Genomic DNA, 26,694 nt, shown 5'->3' on the forward strand with positions numbered 1-26,694 from the left:
CATGTTCGTGCAACTTCCCATGCATTTGTTCTTATTGCCAATTTTGAAAAATGTTTCCACGTAGACTGCACGGTTGTTATGCAACACCTGATGCATTTCTTCTTGACACCATTTTTGACAAATGCTCCGAACTCGATAGACGTCTGTGCAACTTTCTAATGCAGTTCATTTTGCCGGTACCTTTAGAAGATTGTACATAGTAGACCACACGTTTATGCAACTTCTGATGCATTTTTTCGCTGGTGCCATTTTTGAGAAACGTTTCGAAATAGTACGCATGTTTCTGCAACCTTCCGTGCATTTGCTCCCGTTGCCATTTTTCAAAAACGTTTCCAGGTAGACTGCACGTTTGTGCAACTTCGGACGCATTTTTTTGAAAATGTTTGGAAAGTAGCCGGCATATTCGAGCATCGTCCGATGCATTTTCCCTGCATGCGACTTTCGAGGAATGTTATAAACTTAATTGCACACGTTTCTACAACTTTCCAATCCGGTCTGCTTTGTTGTCATTCTAGAAAGATGCTGTTCGGTAAACTGCACGTTTATGCAACTTCCGATGCAATTTCTCCTCCGCGGTATTTTCGTCAAAATTGTTCTATCAGTCCCTCCGTTCTATCGAGTCGATAAGTCTAGTGCAAGATCAATTACGACTAGAAGCAAGCACCACATCGGAGCGGAATAATGACGGCTGGAATTGTTTGGTCGGATAAACTCGTGTTTATGCTCGCGGCTCGGGAAGCGTTAGGTGGCTGCGCTGGCACAGAAGACACGCAGCGTCCTGCGGCTCGAGGATCTCGAGGATTTCAAGCGTAGGATCTCGGAGCGGGCTGGCTAAGACCGTAAACAAAACGCAGCGCGACGGAAGAGCAACGGGAAGGTTGGTCGAGCAACTTGTCCCGGAGGTATAAAGCGCGGTGCACGTGTCTCGCTGGCAAAGAGGATATCAACGCGGAAGCGGCGGAGCTCGTGTCGCCGCGACGAGAATCACGGCTCGTCCCCGCAGTTTCTCTTCGGGGTACCGAGAGCAGCGCGTTCACGATGCACACGCAGCGCGGTGCAGCGCGGTGCACCGCGGCGCACCGTTCGCTTCTGCGACCTGTTACGTGCCGTGATGGTTTTGTTTCGAAGCCGGGACACGCTTGCCACCGCTCTTACCGAGACATTGATTCATCCTGCTCTTCCATGTCTCCACCGTTACTCGCCGGAGCAATTGTGCCCGTTGCATGCTGCATCCGCAGCGGACGATGCGTCCACAGGCCGTTGCGAGTGCTGCGAACGCGACACTCCGTCTCTTCATTGGTTCTTTCTTCCGAGTCACTTTATTTGCTTCTAAACACCGAGATGGCAATTAACTATTTTCGTGATACGTGGATCGATGAATTTTTAGTCTGTCCAAAACTCATTTGTAACTATGTGTACTTACGGGAATAGTTAAAAAAGTTGTCATTTTCAAGACATATCGTTAACATTCGAGTCAAATTTGATGCTTTAACAAACATAAAAATCAATTATTAAATTCAATTGTTAAATTCAATTATTAGATTGAATTACTAAATTCAATTATTAAATTCAATTATTAGGTTCACTTACTAAATTCAATTATTAAATTCAATTATTCGATTAAATTATTAAATTATTATTATTAAATTAAAAAGACATATTACAGTGAAGCATGTAACACATTATTTGTAGTGCGATATTGTTTGATTTAGTGCATACGGCAAGTAAAAAAAGATAGAAAATAAAGAAATAAGATAAAAGCAAAAAGTTAAAATAACGTGAAAAATTAAAATTAATATTTTTCTTGTCACAATACAAATTTTGATCCAGCGTTAAGCAGGTTCGTTGCAACAAAAAATATGCATCCGCGCGTAACACAGTTTTGAACTCTTTAACTCCGTAAGTGAATATACATCAGACAGCGATCACGTCACACAGTGATCGATTTCCATACAAAAAGCGGAAAAATGTCAATTTAAAAAAATATCCCCATAATGCATAATTTATTCACTTAGTAGTAAATTAAACATGTGGCTCATTATTTACTATGATGCTTTTTACCATTTGTTCATTTTGGATACGGCTACATGGCTTCGAAGTAGCTCACCTCCAACTCATCCTAAATTTATATCATCGTTAATAATTATTTTGTTCTTTGAAAGTAAATAATTCATACAGAATTTAATGTACTCAGTATGTATTTAAATTATGTCACAGGACACTCTTTTATCTCTCACATTTTTTGAGTTATGTACATTTGAATATGTTGAATTTTCATTTCACTTTTTAATTATGAGGTCGGTGGAGTTCAGTGTTCGCTTTGATCGCATTTTAAAGAGCGATGCCTTACATTAATAACAAAGTAAAAATTGGCTGCTCTTAGCTGCTATTAGAGAAATCGTTTAATAATAATGGCACGTGCCACGAAGCATACCGTGATATCCATTGGCTACCGAGTTACGCGAGATGTTTTGAATAGGTCGAGTACAATATCAATATTTCAACAGATCACACTCTATTGAAACTAGTGAAAATAATTATAATTTCTTTTTTTTATTATATGCAGACTTTTGCTCACACCCGACCCGTTCATGTCGAGTATGTGGAAAAGAACGACTAAGAAATCGAAACTATTTCTCAAAGAAACAATAAAACTACTGGTTTCGGTACAATGTTCGCAACATGAAAATAGAGAGGATGCTCAATTTAATTGAATTCCATCGAAAACAAAAATTGTATTTTTTAAAAATTTGTTTACAATCAATTAAAACACTGCATTTTGTTCTCATTATTCCATCCCAACAAAAACCCAAATATATGTACTAGTAATATAAAATGAAAAAGTAAGACATAAATATATAATTTTATGTATATTATATATATTATATATATTATATATTATGTATATTATAATATATAATTATATATATATAAAATTATATATTTATGTCTTACTTTTTCATTTTATATTACTAGTACATATATATATATATATATATATATATTAATAATCATATATATTATTTACGGGATCAACTCCTTGTTACAAGAGGAAAACGAGGAAACAGCTAAATAAATAAAAGACCAAAAAGAAAGACACACTTGTCAGTCATGAATGCATAACGTCTGCATAACGTCTGTTATATATATATATATATATATGCCACATATTTTCTTCCGCTTTTCGCATGGAAACCGACGACTGTGCGCCGTCTCAATTAGCCATTGTCCTAGCGACGAAGCGTTTGTCGACGACGGGACCAGCGACACCGGATTAAAAACTCCGTAGAAAGACCGATCGGCGGTAAAGGAAAGATCGATATCGGCGGCCGCACGTTTCAGTTGTTCTAAGGGCTTCGGTAAACCGGCAATTACTTTCGGATGGGTCCAGTCACGCCCAGCCGATCTGCTCGATAATGGCGGGCACCGGTGTGTCTCATTAAAAGACGACACGGTGCCTGTGCGCCGAGTGCTATTCGCAGGAAGCCGAAATTTCGGAGATTACCGACGCGGAATCAGAAAAACGAGCCGTATAATCGATGCCTCGGCCCCGAGGGGGCTCTCGGTCTCTCCGATGCGGCCCGGGCTCCTCCATTAATTGGACCACCCCGTTCTGGATCCATGTACGACCAGCGTTTGAAAAAAATCCGGCAATCGAGAGGCCGCTCATGCGGCGAGAAATTAACAGGTGCAACGCCAGCTCGGAAGTATGTCGCTCGATCGTATTGAAATTTGCTACACAGTTGCCAGCCGAAATTATAACGATTTTCTGCACGCTGATTGCCCGGTAATGAGGGGATCGTTGGCTTTTCGGCAGTTTCGGAAGCGGCGGACAATCGCAGCGCGTTCGGACGCGCCGGAAAACGAAATTCGAGGATGTATCGGTTAAACGGTAACGTATCGGCTGACTATTGCACACTTTATCATAGTTGCCGTGAAACGTTAACTAGCATGACGCGCCTCTGAATGCTATCAATTTGTTCGTTTCCATATTACTTCGCCGCTTATTAATCGATCTTGACGAGTACCATCGTTCTGCGGATACAACGAATAAGCATCTTGTAATTAAATCGCGAACCTTTGTGCAAACACCGATGCTCATCAATCATTTCATAGAAGGAATGAGAGAACCGGTGGAAACTTACGCGAAAATAAGAATGTGAGACAAAGTTGGAAATGTCACAAGGATTCGCGCGATTGCTGCGAGAGCCTCGCGAACCTGTGAAAACAGCCTGGAGATATCAAAAAACGATTGTTTCTCACGTTACCGGGAGGAGGATCGCATCCTCTAAGAACACCGCGGTCGCTTTGCAATCTAGCGATCGTTAGACAAAGGGAATTGCGGAATTTGCGGCCGGAGGGCGGAAAACGGTTCGAAAATTGAATGTTCGGCGGTGATCAATCTTGAAGATGTTGTTTGAAAACGCGGGGCCGGGGTATCCCTGGGCCAAGGGAAATCGTTCGGTCGATCAATCACCGGAGTGTCGCAACGCTCCTGGAACAGCCTGTGCGCCAACCTGGGCTGGCATAGGTGTAGATAGTTAGCCGCGGCTCTCCCTGTACGTATCGTCTGTGCTCCGGGCACGACCGATCATTATCTCTCTATCTCTCTTTCTCTCACTCCCGGTGTGCCCCGGCGTTTCGAACCACAAAGCACGGCAGTCCCACGCACGCCTTGTCGAGTTATTAATCGCCACATAATTCTACAATTACAAAGGTTAATCCGGCGTTTTCACGCTCCGAGCGTCGTGGGTGCTGCGACAGGCCACGGGAGCACCGGCGCGGAGCAACGAGCTGTTTCGCGGGGGAGGAAGACGGCGAGGGGGGGAAAGAGAGCGGTCCCCGTTGTCAGGGCAATCGGTGTCACTTTACTTTCGATCCTCACCTTTGCCTCTCTCTCTCTCTCTCTCTCTCTCTCTCGCTCTTTTTCTCTCTCTCTTTCTTTCTCATTCGCTTTTACTCTCTCTCTCTCTCTCTCGCTCTTTTTCTCTCTCTCTTTCTCATTCGCTTTTACTCTCTCTCTCTCTCTCTCTCTCTCGGTCTTACTCTTTCTCCCTCTCTCTCTCTTTCTCGCTCTTCCTTTTCTCTTTCTCTGTTTCTCTCTCTGGTTCTTTCTCTCTCTCTCTCGCTCTTACTTTCTCTCTCTCTCTCGCTCTTCCTTTTTTCTTTCTCTGTTTCTCTCTCTGGTTCTTTCTCTTTCTCTGTATTTTCTCTCTTTTGTCTACTCTCTCACCTTCTCGCTCTTTTCTTTCTCTCCATTCTCCCTTTCCTCTCTTTCTCTCTCCCTCTCTTCTGCCTCTTTCTCTCGCCCCGCGGTTTAAGGCTCTGTTTCGCGTGGTCGGGACCAGGGAATTTCGCGTTCCGCTTGGATAACCTCGCGTGATATACCATCGGGGAACGAGTGTCAACGCGAAGCCGCTCGGATGCTAAATTGATGAAGTATTGTTGAACGAGCATTAGTCGCCTAGGACGAGGGACGCCTAGGCAATGGGAAAGGTGAGCTTAGTCGGCCGAGATTCGAGCGAAACGACGATTAAGCTCACTCGCACAGCAGAGAGATTATGCATTGCCGTTGTGCGTTGTTGGATTCTCTCTATAATGATACTGGAAAAAGAAGATGGATCGGATAATCTAATCGAATAATCTAAGTATTCCTACATCTTTATCTTCGATCCATCTATTCTTTTGTCTAGTCCGTGTTCGTACTTTTGTTCAGCCATATTTCATTTCGTTCGGATGGTAAAGAGTTGGCGCACACATTCGAATTGTCTCGAACAAATATTTTTTTAGGATTATTATCCGAACGAAGTCTTTTTGGACGAGTACTTTATTTGAACAACGATTTTCCGTTGTTCGTCATAAATTATTGTATCTATTCGAGTAAATTGCTGGCATAATTCCTGATTCGTATAAATTGCTGCCATCATTCTTTACTCGAATTACTGGCATAATTCTTTATTCGTATAAATTGCTGCCATAATTCTTTACACGAATTACTGGCATAATTCTTTATTGGAATAAATTATTGGCATAATTCTTTATTCGTATAAATTGCTGCCATAATTCTTTATTCGAATAAATCGCTGGCGTAATTATTTATTCGAATAAATTACTGGCGCAGTTCGTTATTCGAATAAATTACTGACACAATTCCTGATTCGAATAAATTATTCGCATAACTCTTTATTGCTATTCGAATGAGTTCTATATTCGAATAAAATCTTATCCGAATAAATTTGTATTATCTACACTAATTTGTGTTCAATTCAACATCGATCAAATAATGTCGAATAAAATTGAATTCGTTAGCCTTCACCTCTAATTCGTCATCCGAAGAAAATGTTGCCCAGCTCTGTGATCGTGGAGTATGCTACCCCGGAGCTGTGACTGGCACTCGCGAAGAGTGGCAGGGCTCGAATCTAACATCAGATTACACCGAGATAAGGTGCAACTGTAAAACACAGTCACGACGGATGGAAGACCAGATTCGTAGTTATTGTAAATGTTCCGAGTACAAGCACGCGGCTGTCCTTGGTATCAGGCCGACTAGAAAATTGATTGGAATGGTCCCGCGGACACCGACTATTAATCGACCGACTGTAGCCTGCAATTACGAAATATATTGTACTGTACACGTACTCGGCACAAGCATGCTAATTGCGAGCTTAGTGGAAACTGATTTATAATCACGTCGAACCTCTAACTTATAATCAGCTTAAAGTCAATCGACTTCTGATCTTTCAGCCTCTAACTTCTAATCTTTTAGACCGCTGCACGCACTTACGCCGACTGAAAGTGCGATAATGATAGCTGGTTATAAGTTGATATACAGCCTCCGAGTTCTTACGCACGGTTACGTCACAAGCGACACACACTTTACGTAAGTTGACTTTCATTATCAACTCGGTTGGCGTTCATTGACATTTGATAGTCAGGCTATCAAGATAGTCTTGTTCCGCGCATTCCCATCCATTGTGTACTCGCGTACGGTACCTGCACGCTCGAATCAATTTCCTAATTATTTACAGTCGATATCGCGCCACTCGAATAAGTTTCTCAACGTCATACAGCAGACAATCGTGCAGGTTAAATGCATTTCCTAATTGCTTACAGTCAATACCTATGTACAATGAAACGAATGTCCCAGTTGTTTACAATCTGAACGCTTCGAATAGATTTCTCAACGTCTCGCAAGTCGACATTGGCGCGCGTAAATGGATTTCCTTATTACTAATAGTCAATATCTGTGCGATGCAATACATTTCCTACTTGTTTACGATCCGATCGCTTGGCACAGATTTGCTGCTCGCATTCAGCGCGCGATTATGATGAATATCTGCACGCTCGGGCAGGCCTTTTAATCGTTTCTGCCCGATCCCTCGCGGCGGAACAATTCTTCCGTGGCGACAAGAATGGCGCGAGGAAGGCGATCGGCGGAATCCGCGGAGGGCCGCGCGAGGAAAAGCCGTGCGTTCTCACGCATCCCGGCTGACTTTTCGATGGAATCCTGTTCGCGGGCATCGGGAAAGGAGCCAATCGGGACAAACGCAAACGCTGGAATTCCTATCGTTTATTACGAGGAACAATGCGCGGAACTATCCTACCCTTTTACCACCTCTCGTTATTAGCCGGCGGCGCGGCGCGTTCAAATGGCAAGCGTTGCCGAGGAAGTTCGAGATAAAACAACGATACCTGGATTCCCGGGGTGCACGCTCGATTAATCATTCGCGGCGACTTTTCGCCCGGTGATAGACGATTGTTCGACGAGACCGGCTTCCACGTGATGGTTCCTGATCGCTTACGAAATCGCACGATGATACAGCGCGCCGAAGATTGGGGGTTGTGAGAAACGAACGGGAGTCGTTTGCATCGTTCACAGAAATTATAAACACTCCTTTCTCTAACGCATTCGGAGCGTGCACGGAACACCGACGATTCGAATCGGCTTATTGCAGTCTGTTCATGAATGTGGATACAGCCAATCAGTGTCAGTCCATTGATCTTAAAATTCAGATAAATAGGAATTTTTTAAATCAGTTGTGAAAAGATAACAATACTACTAATAATGCAGAGCACAATTTTTATTAGAATTCAATCAAAGAAAAAAAGATTAATATTAATATTTTAACTATTTTATTTGCGACGAGTATAATTTCCTTTCCCATTTGAATAATTTTCATTATAGATAGCAATAGACAGCAACACTTATGTTGAAATATAATAAATAAGTTTATAAAAAAGAATAAGCCATTTTATTTCGTTTCCAAAATTTTTGTTCTTTTTTATAATGTTAGTTATTTTGTTTGGTCATTCTGTGGACAAAATAAATGCTGCTACCTATTATATTATCTATAATTAAAATGATTTAAATGGGAGAGAAGATTATATTCGGCACATTTGTCTTGCAATCGATGCAACAAACTTCTCTTTTCCGTAAAGATCCGCAGTGCAACAATCGCAACGAAATACAAAAGTGCATGAACTCTGTCGGCCCGCAAGACGAAACACTTCGAGCCTGCCGATTTTATGCATTTACGATAAAAATTCGCGGACCACGTACAAAACAGCAGAGACACGGCTTCGAGAATTTAATTATTCATTCCATTGTACGCCGTTGTGTTATTCTCGGCTCGTTAAAATCGTTCCTGAAAGAAATAAATGTCTACACCACCGTGCAACGAATGCCGGCGATTTTTTTTACATCGCATAGAAATCCGCAGTCCACCGGTAATTGAAGGCGCTCGCTTAACAAAGAAGCCATTTTCTGGTAAGCTTAACAGTGAACACTGTGCCGGGCAATTTATACCACCCACTTACCGTCTGATTTGAGGACGACGATCAAAAGGTAGCAACCGTGGTGCGATTGAATGCGGCAAAAAAGTCCGGGGAGTACACGAGATTACGGCCCGGAATGGTCCACCGTGGGCGATATTCCAGGATCGGCGTGTATTTCCCGGGGTACACGGTCCCTTTGTGTCGACGGTGGCGCGGGGACCGGCCACGTAACAAATGGGCCCGCTTTCAACCGCGCATTACGCATTGGTCGCGCTGAATTACGCACGGAAGTAGCGAGTTACGATGTCACCGGGCTCCGAATGGGCCCCGGCGACTGCGCGGGAGCCGGTGCACGCTTCTTGGGAGGCGAGTCGCCGCGATAATTGATTCGGCTCGCTTCTTATCGGGCCCCGCTAATATCCTCGATGCCCTAGTAACTGCTCCTCGTTCCACCGAGATTGCCGAGCCGCCTCTAATGAGCGTATCCTTTCCCCGCTCGCCGATTCACCCTTGAACCGCTCTTTAATTGTGTCAACTTTCCTCTGCGGTTTCTGTTACCCTCGCATACGACGTCGCTGGCCTCGGGAACGGGGATCGAATTTAACTGTAATTTAAATGTAATCGGTTCAGCAAACTTTTAACATCCCGATCATTTCTTTTCCCGTTTTACGTTTCACGTTTCTGTATGAAAATTTTCTGTCTTAACTTTCACGTGAACATTTTAATTCCGTTGAAATAGTTTGATTTTAATATTCAGTTAGGATTGAAGTTTGAGTACAGTTAAGCACAGTTTATGTTCAATTTTACAATTGATCGATATTATTTCTTGGCAGATATTTTCAAGTAAAATGTAACAAATATCTATGAAAGAATCGTGATTTGAATGTACTTGTTTCATTGGAAATGTTTGTATGTAACCAGAACTGTGATGATTTTTTTCGAGGTTGCTATGATTACAATGTTTCTCAATAATTTTGTAGCAGAAAAGGAAAATTTAGTATTTATTATGCACTGTTCAACAAAATTCTAGCGTAGAAAAATTTTTGATAAAAATTGGCCAACTTCGACTGACGATAACTCCGCGCGAAATCATCGAAGGATAATAATCCTTTGCTTAAATTAAAGCTTGGAACTTCTACTTTAAAGTAGTATATCTGAATTTTGAGTGCGACGTACCCTCGGCACTGTAACCCTTTATATGCGAGACCATGTTTGCTATGTTGCCATAAAACTTGCCCCAAATTCCCACGTTTGACGAAATGCACGGGTTTTGCCAAATTTTTTTCGAAGATACCGTTCACAGCCGAATAAAGTTTGATCCTTTCCCTTTATTTTGAGCGAAGAAAAGCTTGACCGCGATTTTTTTTCGCAAAGTTACAGCACTTCGAAGTAACCCTTGCATTTTGGCAGAATTGTACTATAAACCTTAATGTTCCTATGCTACAATTTGTTTAAACAATACGTATCCACGGTGAATATATCGACAGCGAAAGGACAGAACCTTAATTTGACTGAAATGAAAAGAATAATTTGCAATATTACACGACAAAGCGTTCACGAATCCGACGTACTGTTCAGGCCCGTGCGAGATAGTTCCGCGTGCCGCAGCGTTCGCCAAAAATCGTCGGATCTGGGATTTCAATTTGCAGTTATAGTTCTTTTTTTTCGACTGCCGCCATCGAACCGGCTCGACCCGCGTAACTTTCAACCGATCGCGGATACTCATTAATCACCGTTCCACGTCGACACGTAGCGTTTATTAAGTACCACACCGAGCGGCGAACTGTTAATCAGTGAGAACTGCCAGTTTAATTTCCCTCACGACATGCGTGCCCGTAATAAGCTTCGACTTTGTTCTATTATAACGGTACCCCTTTAACCAGCCAGACACCTGCCATTTTCATTAGACGTAAATATCCCGAACGAAAGTTTCTGCGTTTTTCACCGTGGATATCGCACGCTCCGGCAAACGTGAAAGCATAATTAACCGGACGAGCGCTGATTGGCGTCCAAGGATCCGCAGAGTGGCCGGATTCTTATCGTCGAAGGATCTGCGTCCGTTTCGTTCGGCTTTCCGGAGCATGTTGCACTTTTGGGACAAGCTGCATAATATCGTAGAGCAGTCTCGTCGAGACTGCAATTAATTTTGCTGCGATGCGAGTTGCATCCTCGTTTCACTTTATAGTGCAGTTCCATTGTTCACTGTATATAATTGGAATATTTTAATTTGAAGTGCAGGCCTTTATGGGGAATGCAAATTTTCTAAAATGACTGCGAACAATTATTTCTGCATCCGTGTCCTGATTTTTCTTTTGCACTGCAGTGCTATTATTTTGCAAACTGTACATGTTACATGTTGCAAACTGTATTCATATTGCTTGCATTTGTACTGCAAGTCTTTGTGCAGAATGCAAATTTTCTGAAACTAGAAAAACTGATTCTGCGTCTAGTTTTCTCTTTATATTGCAGTGCCGTTACTCTGCACATGTTGCAAACTGCATTTATATTTCTCGTATTTAAACTGCAGGTCTTTATGCAGCATATAAATTTCCCAAAATAACTGCAAAGAATTGTTTCTGCATACATGCCCTAATTTTTCTTTTATATTGTAGTGCAATTATTTTGCACATGTGGTAGACTGTGTTTATATTTCTTGCATTTCAAATTAATTCAATTAATTAATTGCGGCGTCATCCATACATGGGTGACGAAATTATTTGCTAAGGTCACAAAATTAATTTTCACGTCAATCTGTTATACGTTTCCAATTTTATTAAAATCAGCAAAGTGTAAGAACGTTGCAAAATTAATTGATGCTATACAATTCAATCTTTGAATTTCAGTTTGATTGAATAAGTATACTATATTGCTATATACTATATTATATACTATATTACGAAATATTACATAACATTATACTATATTACACTGTATTAATTGTGTGCAATTTTTTAGATGGTTGTCGCGACGTTCGAAATGTTAACCAGCATGTCTATGCATAATTTTCTAGTACGATTGCTAGGAACCGGGGGACCGTAAAAATTCGTTTCGATGACTTTGCACCTCGGTCCACTATCATCGATGACACACCCGATCTGTATAACCGTATCTTGCCCTCGAACTTACGCATGCATGAGCATGTTAAATGCGGCCCGATCATCCTCGACCTAATCGCGGAATCGTTAACAGCGGTCACGGTCGTTCTCTCTCACTCACTCTCTCTCTCTCCCTCTCTCGCTTTCTCCGTCCGGATCTCGGTCTCTCGAGGAGCTGCAGGTTGCACCGATAAATGAATTGTGCATACTCGGGCCACGGCCTTATCTCGCTCCACTAAATCACTCTGCCAGAAGTCGAACGTTCGCTGTCCGGGCATCTATTTCATATTTATCGGCGAATACAGGCACTCGAGCATTTTCCTGCGCCGCGTGGAGTCCCCGGCTAGAATATCGAGACACGGTTGCACTCGATGCAATTTCCTATTACATTTTGCGACACGTACCGATCGTCTTCTCTTAATTCGATGCATTTTTCATCCGGCGAAGCATAAACTAGTCTCGCGAATTATTAAATGAAATTATGAAAATCGATTTCTAGGGAATTTATTCGATAAATTTGTTTCATTCGATATAATTGCACTGCAAATAATTGCATTACATTATAAAAGAAAAATTAGGACATGTATGCAGAAACAATCCTATGCAGTCATGTTAGAAAATTAATATCCTGCACAAAGGCCTGCAGTTTAAATACGAGAAATATAAATGCAGTTTGTAACATGTGCAGAGTAATAGCATAGCAATATAAAGACAAAATTAGACGCAGAATCAGTTTCTCTAGTTTCAAAAAATTTGCATTCTGCACAAAGACTTGCAGTATAAATGCAAGCAATATGAATACAGTTTGCAACATGTAACATGTACAGTTTGCAAAATAATAGCACTGCAGTGCAAAAGAAAAATCAGGACACGGATGCAGAAATAATTGTTCGCAGTCATTTATCGACAAAAGTTAAATAAACATTGATAAATAGATGTATATTCTTGGGTGTAGTACAGCTTAACATAAGACAAAACTTTTATCTTTTTTATAATTCTTTAGTTTCAATTTTCATTTCGTTTCTCTATTCTTTATCTGTCCTATTTTATTCTACTATTCATTATTTGTTTTATTTTCTTTATTTTTCAATTCTATATCTGTTTTCATTAATTTCGTTCAACTTTTATCATACTTCGTATTTGTGGTATGCACTAAACAAAACAATATTGCATTATAAATAATGTGTTATATCCTTCGCTATAGCGTCTACTTTTAATTTAACAAGACGTATATTTATTAAAGTATCAAATTTTACTCAAATGTTAACGACACGTAAAGTTTCTTAGTTCTTGTCGGTAAGTGTATATTATAGTAAAAATCGTGAAGAATACGAAAAATCGTAGATCTCGTGTTAAAAAGCAATTGGATGGAGGAATAGTCAGGGGAGCAAAAATCGCAGTCGGTGCAAGCACATTGTTATTCGAAAATGGTTGAGGGAAACGCTAACAGGGAACGCGATACCGTCCGCGTTTTACGTAACGGCCGAGGCGACGCGGGAAAATGATCTTCGACGTTAATCCTCGTTGCAGCGCACCCACGTCGGGACATTTCCATATTCTATCGCGATAAGCTGACTATGAGAGGCGAGGGAAAACCGAGACGAGCCTGGGCTTGGACCGTTCGCCGTTTGATCCTTCGATCCTCTGACATTCTATGTCCTTTTTTCTTCGGAGTTTAAAAGACACACAATACGTTGCATATTTCGCTGGAATGAAAAGTTCACGACCCCGTTACTATCTTGCGATTATATTTGAGACAGAGTTGGGCAAAATTTTGTTCGAATGGCGGATAAAGGATAAATGCTAACGAATAAGATTTTATTCGACGCTGTCGAACAAATGTTCGATCGAACAAAACTTTGTCTAGATAATAATTTATGCGAATAAAATTTTATTCGACATTATCGACTAAATATTCAATCGAATATAAATTTATCTAGATTTGAATTTATACGGAAAATAAAGGATTTTTGAATAAAAATAATAGAATATAAAGCGTTTCGTCGAATAAAGAATTTTTCGAATAATTCGAATAAGAATTTGTCGAATTATTTGAACAGAAAATAATTCGAATGACGAATTACGTATAAAGAATCATTTGAATAAATAGATGGAATAATTTCTGACGGTTAGTGAATTATTAAAATAAAATATTCGACTAAAAAGGAATTCATTTGGATAATTATCTTAGATAAATTCTCAAGCCAACATCTAAAAGAATCACGATATCAATTTTAGACGTGGCCAGAAAATTTGTAAATCCAGAACGATCCTCTATATGCTTAATTCTCGAGGAGATTCTACTGCAATACAATTGCTATTTAACATCGGCAGTGGCAAATGTCAAGTGTACACTAGATGCATTATAGAAACTTATGCAATGACCGCAACTGTTGGATGCACAAATATTTAATTGAAGGGGATAATAAATCTTGTTCAGGAATCGTTATCTACGATCGGAGCCGGGCAAAAATTTAATCAACGGCTGACGATTAAATTTCCACTTCAATCGTTCATTGCGATTGACGATTAAATTCCTACGTTAGTCGTTAACCGTAATTAAGGATTAGATCGCCTGCTTGGTTCTTAACTGCGATTAAAGATTCGATACATATTCGATCGAATAATTAATTAGCGATTAACTTCCGAAATTCTTTTTCTGGCGAAACTGCTATCAGAATTGAGAGATCTCTGAGAGATCTTTTGTAGTTGGATCAATTGATTAGTGCGTGCAGCTTCAAAAATGAATCGTCTAGAAATCAGCGACTATCTAAATGAGATTGTTAAAGTGTTCCATTGCAGCTGTCGATTCATTTCATCAACCGATTAGATCGAAACGTCGATTTCTAGGCGATTAATTTCCTCAATCAGCGCTTCAGCAATGGATTGATCGACCGATTAAGTCGATCGCTGATTTTTCGATTGATTTCTTTCATCAACGATTCACGAACGCTTTGATCAATTCATTAAATCAATCGTCGACATTCCGACGATTGAGTTTCATTTAATCAGCGATCTATGATTAACCCTTTGCGACTTATGCACATGAAATTGAGCCTGTTGACAGGTACAATGCAATTTTAGTAGTTTCTTTTCAAGTAGAAACGAGTCCGATGCTCTTAGAATGATTTTGAAAAATAATACACCAATTTTTAGTGGCGCCTCAGAGTCGCCATTCGAGTGCAAAGGGTTAATTTCACCAATCTATCAGTTTTACGATGTTTAATCTGTTTAATCGTAAGCATTAACACGTTCCGTGCCGAGCTTTTTTCACTCGAATCTTCACACTTTGATATTTGACTAAAACTTGATGTATTACGTGCAATTATTAATTCTCGTACACATAACAACGTAACAAAAACTTATCAACGCCCATTCTTGCGGTGGAAATTGATTCTTCGGTTCTAAATTTCTTGTAAACAATTTGTTCAGTTCACTAAGTAAACATGCAAGCGTGTACCATCGATGGTACACGTGGCACGGAACGTGTTAATCAATTAATTGCACGAAAAATTTTAATCGCACGAATTCGAATCTCAACGCCATCGAATCGTTGCACCCTGTAACTAACCCTGTCCTTGACATCATCAAATTATATTCATCATCATCGAACACCTTCACCACATTCTATCATTTTCAATCTGCGAGAACGATCGTCCAACGAATCCGAACGCGTTAAATCACCGGGTTATATCAAGCCCGAGCAATTTCGTTCCTTAGAATCGCAAGATCCCGTCGATAAGCGACTTCCCCTGCGATGAATTAACGCGGAGGAGTTACGCTCGAAGTGAAACGATGATAAACAATTAATTCTTTGTCCGATTATCGGCAAGTTTATCGCGAGCAGGCGTGGAACCGCGCAAGAAGCCGGACGCGACGGATAATCTACGATAATTGTACTGGAAGTAATTGCCGTAAGACGGTCCGCGGTGTTAATTATACCCACGCGATACGTCACCGCGCGTCGCGCCGGGATCGGTTACTTAATAATGCGTTTTTCCTGTTTACGATCTCAATTTCATTATTCGCTGAACGAATACGTGTCCGGACACGTCCGATAGGATGATTCGATGCCCGCGTCCCTATCGACAGCTTAACGAGACCGCCTCAATTAATAACCGGTATTTTCATAATCTGTCGTTAGGCGGCATGAAATTGGTCCGCGCTACGCGGATGCACGGGCGACGTCGACTCGTTCAAAACTGCATCAGAGTCACCGGGCGGTAACGAGCGGATACGAATCCGGCCGCGAACAGATTCGCGGATTTTAATTTCTCGGATCATTGCGGGAATGATTTGCTAGGATAGTCGGACAGGTGTAGCCTGGAAACTCGTTTAGGGGGAAAAAGCAGCGTAGGAAGCATCTTGGAAAAGATCGCAGCCTTCGTGGGAAAGGAAGCCCGGGAGGATGCGATCGGCGATTTTCATCGGAGCGTTTCGAACGACCGGCGATTATCCACGGTGGACAGATATCGGCAGATCGTGATTCGACCGTCTGCTCCGTTAACTGGCCTTTAATTCCGCCGTGGGGGGCTAACTAACGACAACGAAATTCCTCGCGGGGTTCGCGCCTCTGCGCAGCGTTGAGAAGATGCACCGGTCGCTGTCGCGCGTTAACGATTTATAAGAATTTCAACGGGAATATTCTTAATGTCTTGCATCGCATAGGAAATGTACAATCTTAAATAGATTAGTTAATAGCTTTAGTAACAAAACGATTCGAACATTCTTAGTTTCTTTGAATCTCTTGGCTGCTTCAAATTACATATACCAATTTTTCTCATAAACATACAAACTCAGCGGTTTAATTAGACAAACGTCGATGAGTGGAGTATGAAACAGTGGAAACATTGGGGAAGAACTGACTGTGATGATATTATTTTATTTATTTACTTATTTATTCACGTTCCCGATCAAAATGTAAAGAAAATGTAAAAGTAGTTCTATTTTATTTATTTTTAAACATTTTTTTTCGCGTTTTTCTTTTATGCTTTTCTTGTTTCCTTTCTTCTTTTCGCTTTTAATTGATTCTTCTTCAGTTCTTCTGCTTTCTCTTGCTTTATCACTAATTTCTATTTTTCTACTTTTTGAGGTCATGTTTAAGATTTACGCGTCGCAATTTTCCATACTTTGTACGCTCTGTCAGTGTGAATGTAGCTTTTCTATTTGCCGTGCGACCTTTGCGTTTATTCTAAGAAAAACATGCAATTCCCCAGGCTCTTTACCGGTGGTACAGAGAAGAATGGCTTTTTCATTAATTTTACGAATCTAGTAGAAACGATATATTCACCATTTTCTTTACAGGAGACCGCGGATTTTGTGCGATTATCGTGAAAACGAGTACATAAAATTTAAAACAATGAAAAGATTAAAAGAAACTAAGAATCTCGATGTACTGCTTGAAATTATTAAAATTATTGTCAGATGAAAGAATCTTGCGCTTGGCTTCAAAGTCCTACAATCGATGCAGGGAATTTCTATTTCGCATAAAGACCCGCAATCTATTCATCGCGCAACAAATCGGACGATGAAGAAGCATTAGCGACATGCGCGGAGACTTGGAATCAATTTCCAGCGTGATTGGATAAGTTTATGGATTATTACATGGATAAGTTTATTTAAAACGATGGATATTATTAAAATCTATGCACATTAATTAATATCTTCTAATCAAGGAATTTATGGTCTAAATGCTTCGGGTTTATTAGTTGCCTCTGCTACACCGCACACTGTGCTCTCACGCGAACTCGCGTCGTCTTCGCCGCTTAATTGTCCGCGGATAATTGGACTGGTAGCCGCGCGGCGGTCACCGGTGACGATCGGACGATGTCATTCGCGAATGCTCGTCCGCTCGCATGCTTTCCCCCCCGCGGCATCGGTCGCGGAAGGAATTTGTATTGGCTCGATATTCAAATGAGAAGTCACTCCCCGAGCTACGCGATTTTATCGATCCGACCGATACAGAGGGATTAATTAACCCGTGGAACGAGGAAGCTGGACACGCTCGGGTTGCGGTTCGCCTCGGTTCGGAGAAAAATCACGGAGCAGAATGTCGCCGATCTCCCGATGCCGCGGAATCGCAACGCGTGCCGATTTCAGGCTAAACTCGTTCTATGATTGATCGCGCCGAAATTCGCGCGAAGAGATATAACCTGTTCGTGTGCAACAGATCGTTTTGGAGGAAATCCTCTGTATCGTCTTCTAAAAGTTGCAAACAGGGTGTCCCAAAAATGTCTCGTAATCCGGAAATGGGGGGTTCCTGAGATCATTTGAAGTAACCTATTCACATACAGGGAAGCTACGGAAATAATGTTTATACAAAAAGTGTTCAGTATAAGGAGATGTTTTAGGTAGTATCAATAATTTTTTTATTGACATAATGGTGAATGATATTTCAAGGTCAAGTTGATTTTTCTTAGATAGGACCGTACATTTTTTTAGTCATATTACAATAGCTGGTTTCAATACGAATAAAATGTTGTATTATTTTTTTCAGATAATCATACAGGAAACGATCGAAATAAGTTTGACCGAGAGGAGACGATTTTAATTCATACCGACAAGTGAGGGACAAATTTCATGGGCGACATCCGGACTTGTAATACAGAAGGATGTAAGGATGCAATATCCGATTCCTATATTTTACTTTGTAGTATTTGAAAATCTTGACGAGATATAATATGTATAAATGAGTAATAATTTAGTCCCTACGATTTTTCATCCCCTGGCGATGGTCTGACAAAAAAATATTTCCTATCGAAATTAATTAGTATTTAACCGACAAGAAATTGCAATTGTTTAAATTTAAGAACAAATTAATTTTCGATAAAAGAAACAATGTGACCGTTATATTTTTAAATGAAACTGGATCATTTTAACTTCACAGTATTGCAGGTGACGTCTAGACGAATTCAACGACTTTTTTATTGTAATTATATTAATGAATTAAATTAATTATATTAATAATTACACGAATCAACTTTTATGCGAATATTCTATTGTCAGACCATGGGAAGGGGATGAAAAATCGTGGGTACTAATTTGCGATTCACCCTGTATACTGTTCTTCCAATTTCTTTCTTCACGCTTCTAATTTGTTTCCCTTCATTACTTCCGCTTTCTTCTGCTTTATCCCTTTTGCTGTTAATTTTATTTGCACTGCGTTCTCTTGTTCATTAATTGTACATATCCAGTAGAAACAATATATTTACTGAAGTTCTGTTTATCGCTAGGAACTATAGCCAACTTCACAGAAGCGGATACGAATAATAATTAAACTACTGATTTTATACATTTGTGATAAAAATGAGTAAGTGCAATTTAGAAGAATAGATGAACTAAACGAATTTAAGATGATCAATCTGATATTTTCAAATTATTAACACGAAAAAGGGAAGAAACAGATTTCTATTCGATTCATGTTCCTTCCAATTGATGCGAACAATTATTTTGCATAAAGATCCGCATTCCAATAATAATAGAGATGGCCGGAAAAGGTGCGCTGGCATCGGTACATTTACCCTAGTTGAACGATCAAGAGGCTCGGCCGAGGTTAAGGTCGTCGACACGGCCCGGGTCATCGTTATCCTCGTCGTCGTCGTCGTCGTCGTCGTCATCGTCGTCGTCGTCGTCCAGCCTGAGGATTCCGTGGACGTTACGCAACACCGCAGGAGAAGTCGAACTCGTTGCCGGTGTCCCATAAATATGCCATTCCCCTGGGTGACCGCTCCTCGCACGCGGAAACCCAGCCAGGTATTAATTTTCTAATACGATTCCACGTTTCGCTACGACCCGGTCTCTGCGAGCGGTCCCGTGATATCGCGGGTCTTCTTCCTACTCTTCTTACCGCTGCACTGGTCCCCCATGGCCGTTGATCCGGGCCCCGTGGATACACAGGTAGGCATAGAACCGTCGTTACCGGTCTGTGTCATAGCGGCGTCGTTAACTTAATCGCCGGCAAATGCGAGGCGAGGTCTCGTTTACAAGGACCCCGTTGCACCTGTGCTCCTCGAGCCGACGGCTCCGCTGGCTTTGATAGCTTACCCCTTAATAGATATCGCCTGGATACATTATTTCTGGTATTTGGTTCGCTCCGAACGGGTCCTTCTAACGATCTGTTATTATTAGTGGCCCCTGGATCTTTATGCGTTTATGGCTTTCGCAGATTTTTCAAACGCAAGCGAACGTCTAAATGAACAAGCTGAAATAGCATTTTTAGTTTATTTTTGTTTTTAGTATAATGCGCGTATAAGGATTTTTAGTGTAACGAGCAAACCTTTAGTCGACGAAGGAAACTTTCGTTTAATTCCGATTCTTTTAAAATGGTTATTTCTGTGCAATTGCCTTCGTAGTTGCACGCTGTCGATCAATTTTTACTCTGGAAAATCATTTTGTATGCTTGTAGCATTACTTTTTTATTATTATTATTATTATTTTATGGTCATCGATATGTTGAATTTTTGTAGAGAAATTAAAAGGTCATTTAGCCTGTTGATGCTAAATAAATGAATAATATAAATAGAAAATAATACTTTTGAAGTTGCACTTATATCTGAATCTGTTTCAATAAATTTATATTGAGATTTAAGGAGAAGAAGATTTTAAAATCGGAAATAAAAATCATGTTCTCTTTAACATACTCAAAATAATGCGTGTTAGGAAACACTAAGTACTTGCAATTTTCAGTGTCTTGCATTTATGTATGCAATGATCGATATCGACGAAGTATCGATCGCGAATAGAAAATCCACCGAACGTATATGCCTCCGATTCTTCTTTGATTTAATTAATATATCCATACACACGATAAGACGATCCCTTTGTTACAGAACAAATAACAATATATTTATATATTGCATTTATATATTTATATATTTATATAGCCATCGCACGAATACAATAAAAAAAAACGAAACAAAAATCGAAATATATCGAAATGTATATGTACAATTTTAATTAACGTGATTCTAATTCCACGATTTCAATTAAGCTTCCAGATAAAACAGTCGCAAAGATCGACTTCCAACTACTTTCTTCGCGACTCCGAGCTAACAACGTCTTCCCACGATTTCGATCAGAAAATGTCTAGCGAAGATCGCGTGACGGACGAAAATTTCAGGGCCCGTGAAAGCGAGGCCCAAGAGCTTCGAGCGGAAAGAAAATCTGGGGATCGGTGAAAAGCGAGCGGATTACGAGGACGATCGCGATCGACGATCTCCGCTCGCGAGACCGCCGAGCGTGGCGAGCGCGGCGATCGCGGCGAGCCGGCTCGTTAGGTCTTCCGCATCTGCATCAAATCCAGCAATTAAACGCGGAAAAGACGATCGCGTTCCAACCGGGAGATAAGTGCCGGTCATTCCGCCGGACGGAGCGGCGCGAGAGACTTATGGTTCGGTGACAACGCCGCCAGATATCCGCGAGAGACGAGGAAACGGCCGCTCCCCTGCGTTTCTCGCCGCTATCGAACACGCATCTTCCGCTAGGCTACCTGGTCGACGACCTCTTTATCTCGTCGACTACTCCTGTACGCTTTAAAATCCTGCGAGATACGTGTTCCACAACAATTGAACGACCGACCGACGTTACGAGAACTGCTGCTGTTGCTGCTGTTCGAGGACTATCGATGCTGCGACCGCTTATTTTAGCAGCCGTTGTGACCTTTTAACACTAAACCAAGCAGTAATGACGACTAGCGAGCATTGACTCATAAGAGTGAAAAGATTGAATTCATTTGGATTTTGTAAAGTTTTAATTATGAGACTTGTTTCAATAATATTATTTATTCAATCATTTTCCACGAAGAAATCTCAAAAGTTTGTAGTATCGAAAAATAAGAGATCGATCATTTTGACCGTGGTAGGTTTAGCGTTAATGTCCATCTGACATACGTGATGGTAACCTGACTAGTTTACGTCGATTTAGTGAATTTGCATCAATTAGTGAATTTCATTATGCACGCGACTGCGATATAAAGAAAAACTATCGAAACTGTACCAAGACACTAAACACTGAACAATTACACAAGAATGATATAGAAGGAAGTTATTAAAACTATATTACACTAATTTTATGCAAAGCAAATGAAATCTAAATATATGATACTAGAAAAGTAATACGGGATCATCAATATTGCAAAATGTAAATGTGTTTTTTACATGTCTCTCCTCCTCGATGATTCTGACTGAACTGTGAATACATTCGTGGAAATCAGCGACTCGCTAACATTGCCAAGTCAATGTACAACAATTTCCAACGACACTGATTGTACGTTTAGTGAAATTTCTCATCTCTTATATTATATTTTCCTGTGTTATACACTTTTACTATATCTACTATGCAGGGTGTCCCAAAAATGTCTCGCAATCCGAAAGTAGGGGATTCCTGAGGTCATTTGAAGCAACTTTTTCCTTAGCGAAAATGCAATCCGCGGCTTCGTTTACGAGTTATTAACGAAAAACAGTGACCAATCAGAGGTGAGATCATTTGGCGTGAGACGGCCGAGCCAATGAGCGGAACTGGGCTCCGTGCACTCGTTGGCTGGGCCGCCGCGCTCCAGCCGAGCTCGCCTCTCATTGGTCACTGTTTTTCGTTAATAACTCGTAAACGAAGCCACGGAAAAAATTTTCGCAAAGGAAAAAGTTGCTTCAAATGACCTCAGGAACCTCCCATTTCGGGATTGCGATACATTTTCGGGACACTCTGTATACTTATTACGTACGCTGCACTTTTTTCACTTTTCTTCTTACTTTGTATTATATACGATATGATTTATGACATGGAATGGTGTCACATAGCAGATCGTTGAATCCGTCTCGAAACCCATTATTATAATACTACAAAAAAAACATATCATCCTATTTAAAGAAATTAGCGTGACCTTGAAATCTTTTCTATCACTTTACTCAGAAAAAAGATACTAACTCGAAGCATTATATTCCATCATACAGATAAAGTTTTACGGAAACATTTTCTTCATAACTTGCACCATTTCCGAGATATTCCGTCGTTCACGCTTAAACGAGACACCCTGTTCGTATTTTATATACATTCGATCTTTTTAATGTAAAAATCTATTCTAAATCTGTTTTGTAACAATTTTGATATTGCAAAAACGTGCTCTATGTAACAAAGGGTATTCTTTGCCCACGTATACGAATAAATAAATAAATAAATTTGCAGTTCGAAGATTCGTATGCGCTACAAGTCCCATAGCAGCGTCAGCGAATGCTCGGTCGATCGGTCTGGATTTTTCGATAACGCCGACTTTGTGCACTAAAACGTTCGGAGTTGGTCGGCTCGAGTGGTCGCCAAGACGGGGGATATCGGATATCCGCGCGCAAATTGGCGAACACTAGAAGCGATCCCGATTATAACGTCGAGCTGTCAAGGGATTTACGGAAGACGATCGATTCCGGCGGACGTCCCCGCGGACCATGTCACCGACGTCGCTCGATATGCAAACGTCGATAGTCACTTAGCGGCTCATCAGAAGCCGCTAATCTTAATTCGCTTATCGGATTATTCGCCGGCCCCGCCGATGGAGATGTTTCGCGCTCGAAAGATAATCCGGTCGGTATGGTAATTCAAGAGTGGACGGGTCCGTCGCCGTTTCGGCGCGTCCCTGTTTCTGGTCCCGCAACTCGTCTCCTTACTCCGTTCCCATCCCCCGTCGAAGGTTTTTAACCCTTTCGGTGATCAGTCCGCAAGCAGAGGACCATGGTACTTCAATTTTGTCGATTCTTTCGGCATCTTTAGCAGGAAAGCGCACGAACTTGCGACTTTGTATATACACCCTCGCCTTTACGTATGAGAACACTTTCTTAACTAAGAGAATTATTGAAAAAATATTGTGTGATCATTAATGAATATTATTACGATTTTTGTATTTATTTCGTGCTATGGTAGAGGATATATTTTAATAATAATATATTTAATATTTCGCTAATAATAACAAAAATGACATTTAAAGTTTCTGTTCTTTTGGTGCAAAAAAACTACTTAAAAACTATATATCTCAGCCAATGGGAGCCGTCTCACGACGGCTGTTATTTAATGCAAAGGAGAAATCACAAAATATTAAGCATATTGTACGTTGAATTATTGCTACACATCATTTCTAGTTAAACGTCCTATTATTTTGGCGCACTATATTTCTATACAAATTCCTTTTATTGAAATAAAATTGTTTAGACCAGCGAAATTCAACTCTGTTTTATTTATGTATGTCTATTGTCCTGTTTACCAAATATTTATAAAAACGGAACCTTCGTTGTAATGTTAAATAAACGAAAATCACGTTACTTTTAAAGTGTGTATAAATGAAAATCATGTTACTTTTAAACTTTTTGCCGCGGGCTGTAAATGTTACTGAATATATGTACCAAATAGAATGTACCGATATACATCGTTTTATAATTCATATAATTCAGATAATTCAAATAATTCATATAGTTCATATTGTTTGATACGATATTGCCATATCACTTATTGTGTCTCAATACTTATGGACGTAATTAAAAGATAAATTGCAGTTTCTGCAGTTCCATTTAGACAGGTATCTCGTGTTAATCTCCGACAATTACAATGTAACCTATCGCAAAGAGAAATATAGCGAAAAATAGAGTGGGAACGAAAAAGGATCGCAATTGACGGAAACGCTTAGGCGTGAAAGTTGAATGAAATTTATCGCCGTCTCCGCTAAATCGTACAGGAGACTGGTCGAGGATCGATCCTCAAGTCTCGACGATTGCTTCGTTGAAAGTGTCAGTCGGTTCCCACGATAATTTACGCATAAACCGCTTTGTACGATGCCTCGAACGATTTAACCAATCTGCGTGCGAATTCGGTGCTCTATACTGAAACGTACTCGCAGTAGAATCAGACTGCCAGTCAGACTGTGGTCAGACACTTAAGGCTTACTACTTCCTCCAAGCATGTATCACGCATTGGTCATTAGTAGACGTACGGACTTCATGCATTTTTGGTAAGAATAGGCAACTGCAATCAGAGACATTAACAAAAGAGATTTTAGAGAAATTAAATTTAATATTGAACAAATTTGAGAAAGTAATTTAGAAGCGAAAGAATTAGTAACTTCGTGGCACTAAATTCTGCTCTCAACTCAAAGAAAACATAAAAACACAGAAAAATACTTTCTAAAAATTCGAGAGAAATCTGTAGCTAATCGAAGATGAATTCTTGACACTCTTACGACCGCGCCAAAATTCTTAAAAATTTCATAAAATTTAAGTGTTTCGTTCAATTAAATTGAGATTGCAAAGCAAACTTTTACGACTTCAACATTCGTGTCTTTTGCGAATCTTAACCCTTTGCACTCGAAGCTGTTTTAAATATAAATCTAAAATAATTTTTCTGACTTACAGTACTTTCATTTTATATGACAAAGTACATTTTATGCATGCAAACTCGAGTATCGCGACTTGCTTTTAACAACTATCGCGACACTTTTAACAATTTTTTAAAATCCAAACTTTGTTAATGTAAAAATTATCTTAGAACGTGATATAACAAATTCATTATATTACAAATAATTTTATATATATATCGTAAAATAAAATAATATAAAAATATAATATAATAAATATATATATAGAATATATATATATATATATATATATATATATATATATATATATATATATATATATATCATTCAATATATATTATATACTGCAGAATATATATTTATTATATTATTTTTTTATATTATTTTATTATATATATAACTGCCTCAGAGTCATCACTCGAGCGCAAAATGTTAATAAAATTAAGAAATTATAATGATGACTAGCGTGAAAATTAATTCTTAGAAATTAAATTAAATTTAATTAAAACTATGTTCAATAAAGAAGGAAAAAGTAACCAATAAATTGCGAAAAACTCCAGGTCGAGACTGATCGATGACAACAGCAAAAAATAAGCAGAACGAAGGCCACGCGTCGCTAAGGTAAAAGTGGGAGATTTCCCTGGTGGGTCGTCAAGCGACTCCATTTAAAACGAGGAGATGTCCCGATTCGGTTGGTTAAGTATTAAGTCGAATCGATTTCCGAGATGTCTCGGGTTCCCACGATCTACGAAATTCACGAACGGCGAGCGTGTCACCAGGTTCGTTATAGGGCGCGGTGGCTCGTAAGTAGCCACGTTTACGACGTCGCCGGAAAAACGTGTCGTAAAGGTGCGCGACGCGGATCGTACCCGTCGTAAATAGTCCTTAGGCCGGTGCTCTCACGTTCCGAGCCGTTCGGATCTGGCCCGTGGACAGAGATCGGGAAAGAAAAGGGAGTCGGTCGCACGCCTCCGAGCAGCTGAAAGGATACTTTCTCCGTCGTCTCGCGTCGCGTCGGTCCGCGCGACGAGCTGCGACGTTCCGTCGATCGGCACCGGCGATCGGCACCCGGCTACTCGCGATAGATCGACACCGGACGGTGATAAAACGACCGTGTTGCAACCGAGGACGACAGCTCCGGGACCGTGCACGATTGATAGCCGACCATTCGAGATCATCTCCGCGTTAGAAACCAGTCATTTGTTCGGCCAGATGCTTCTTTCCGACCGATACGCGCCTGGACATTTTCTTTTACCAAGAACCATCTTCTTCCGCGGCGATTTTATTTTAACGGCAACAGTTTCAGGGAAACTGTTATTATTTTCTTTGGCGTCGCTTGAACTTTGTTTCTGAAACGTGCTCCGAGAAGATCGTTGGAAGAGCTGAATTGTGCTTTGAGTATTGTGTGACTTGCATACAGTTGCGGGCAAAAATTATATACTTGGGTGTAGTAAACCTTCTCAACGTAGGAGAAAAATT

The 26,694-nt window shown here is 40.3% G+C and overlaps 1 long non-coding RNA gene across 2 annotated transcripts in view; it reads left to right on the forward strand.

The window, feature by feature from the left end:
- LOC143259994 (uncharacterized) overlaps positions 1-22,130 on the forward strand; it is a 65,452-nt gene extending 43,322 nt beyond the window's left edge. Inside the window, exons 2-3 of one of the 2 annotated variants that reach the window (XR_013034061.1) lie at positions 18,367-18,483; positions 20,860-22,130. This is a non-coding gene — a long non-coding RNA (uncharacterized LOC143259994). Of the gene's footprint in view, positions 1-18,366; positions 19,217-20,859 lie in introns of those variants that run through there. The other variant, XR_013034060.1, reaches the window with a different exon arrangement.
- Positions 22,131-26,694: the final 4,564 nt, after the last annotated feature.

The sequence above is a fragment of the Megalopta genalis genome, chromosome 9, assembly GCF_051020955.1.
Source record: "Megalopta genalis isolate 19385.01 chromosome 9, iyMegGena1_principal, whole genome shotgun sequence".
NCBI lineage: Eukaryota > Metazoa > Arthropoda > Insecta > Hymenoptera > Halictidae > Megalopta > Megalopta genalis.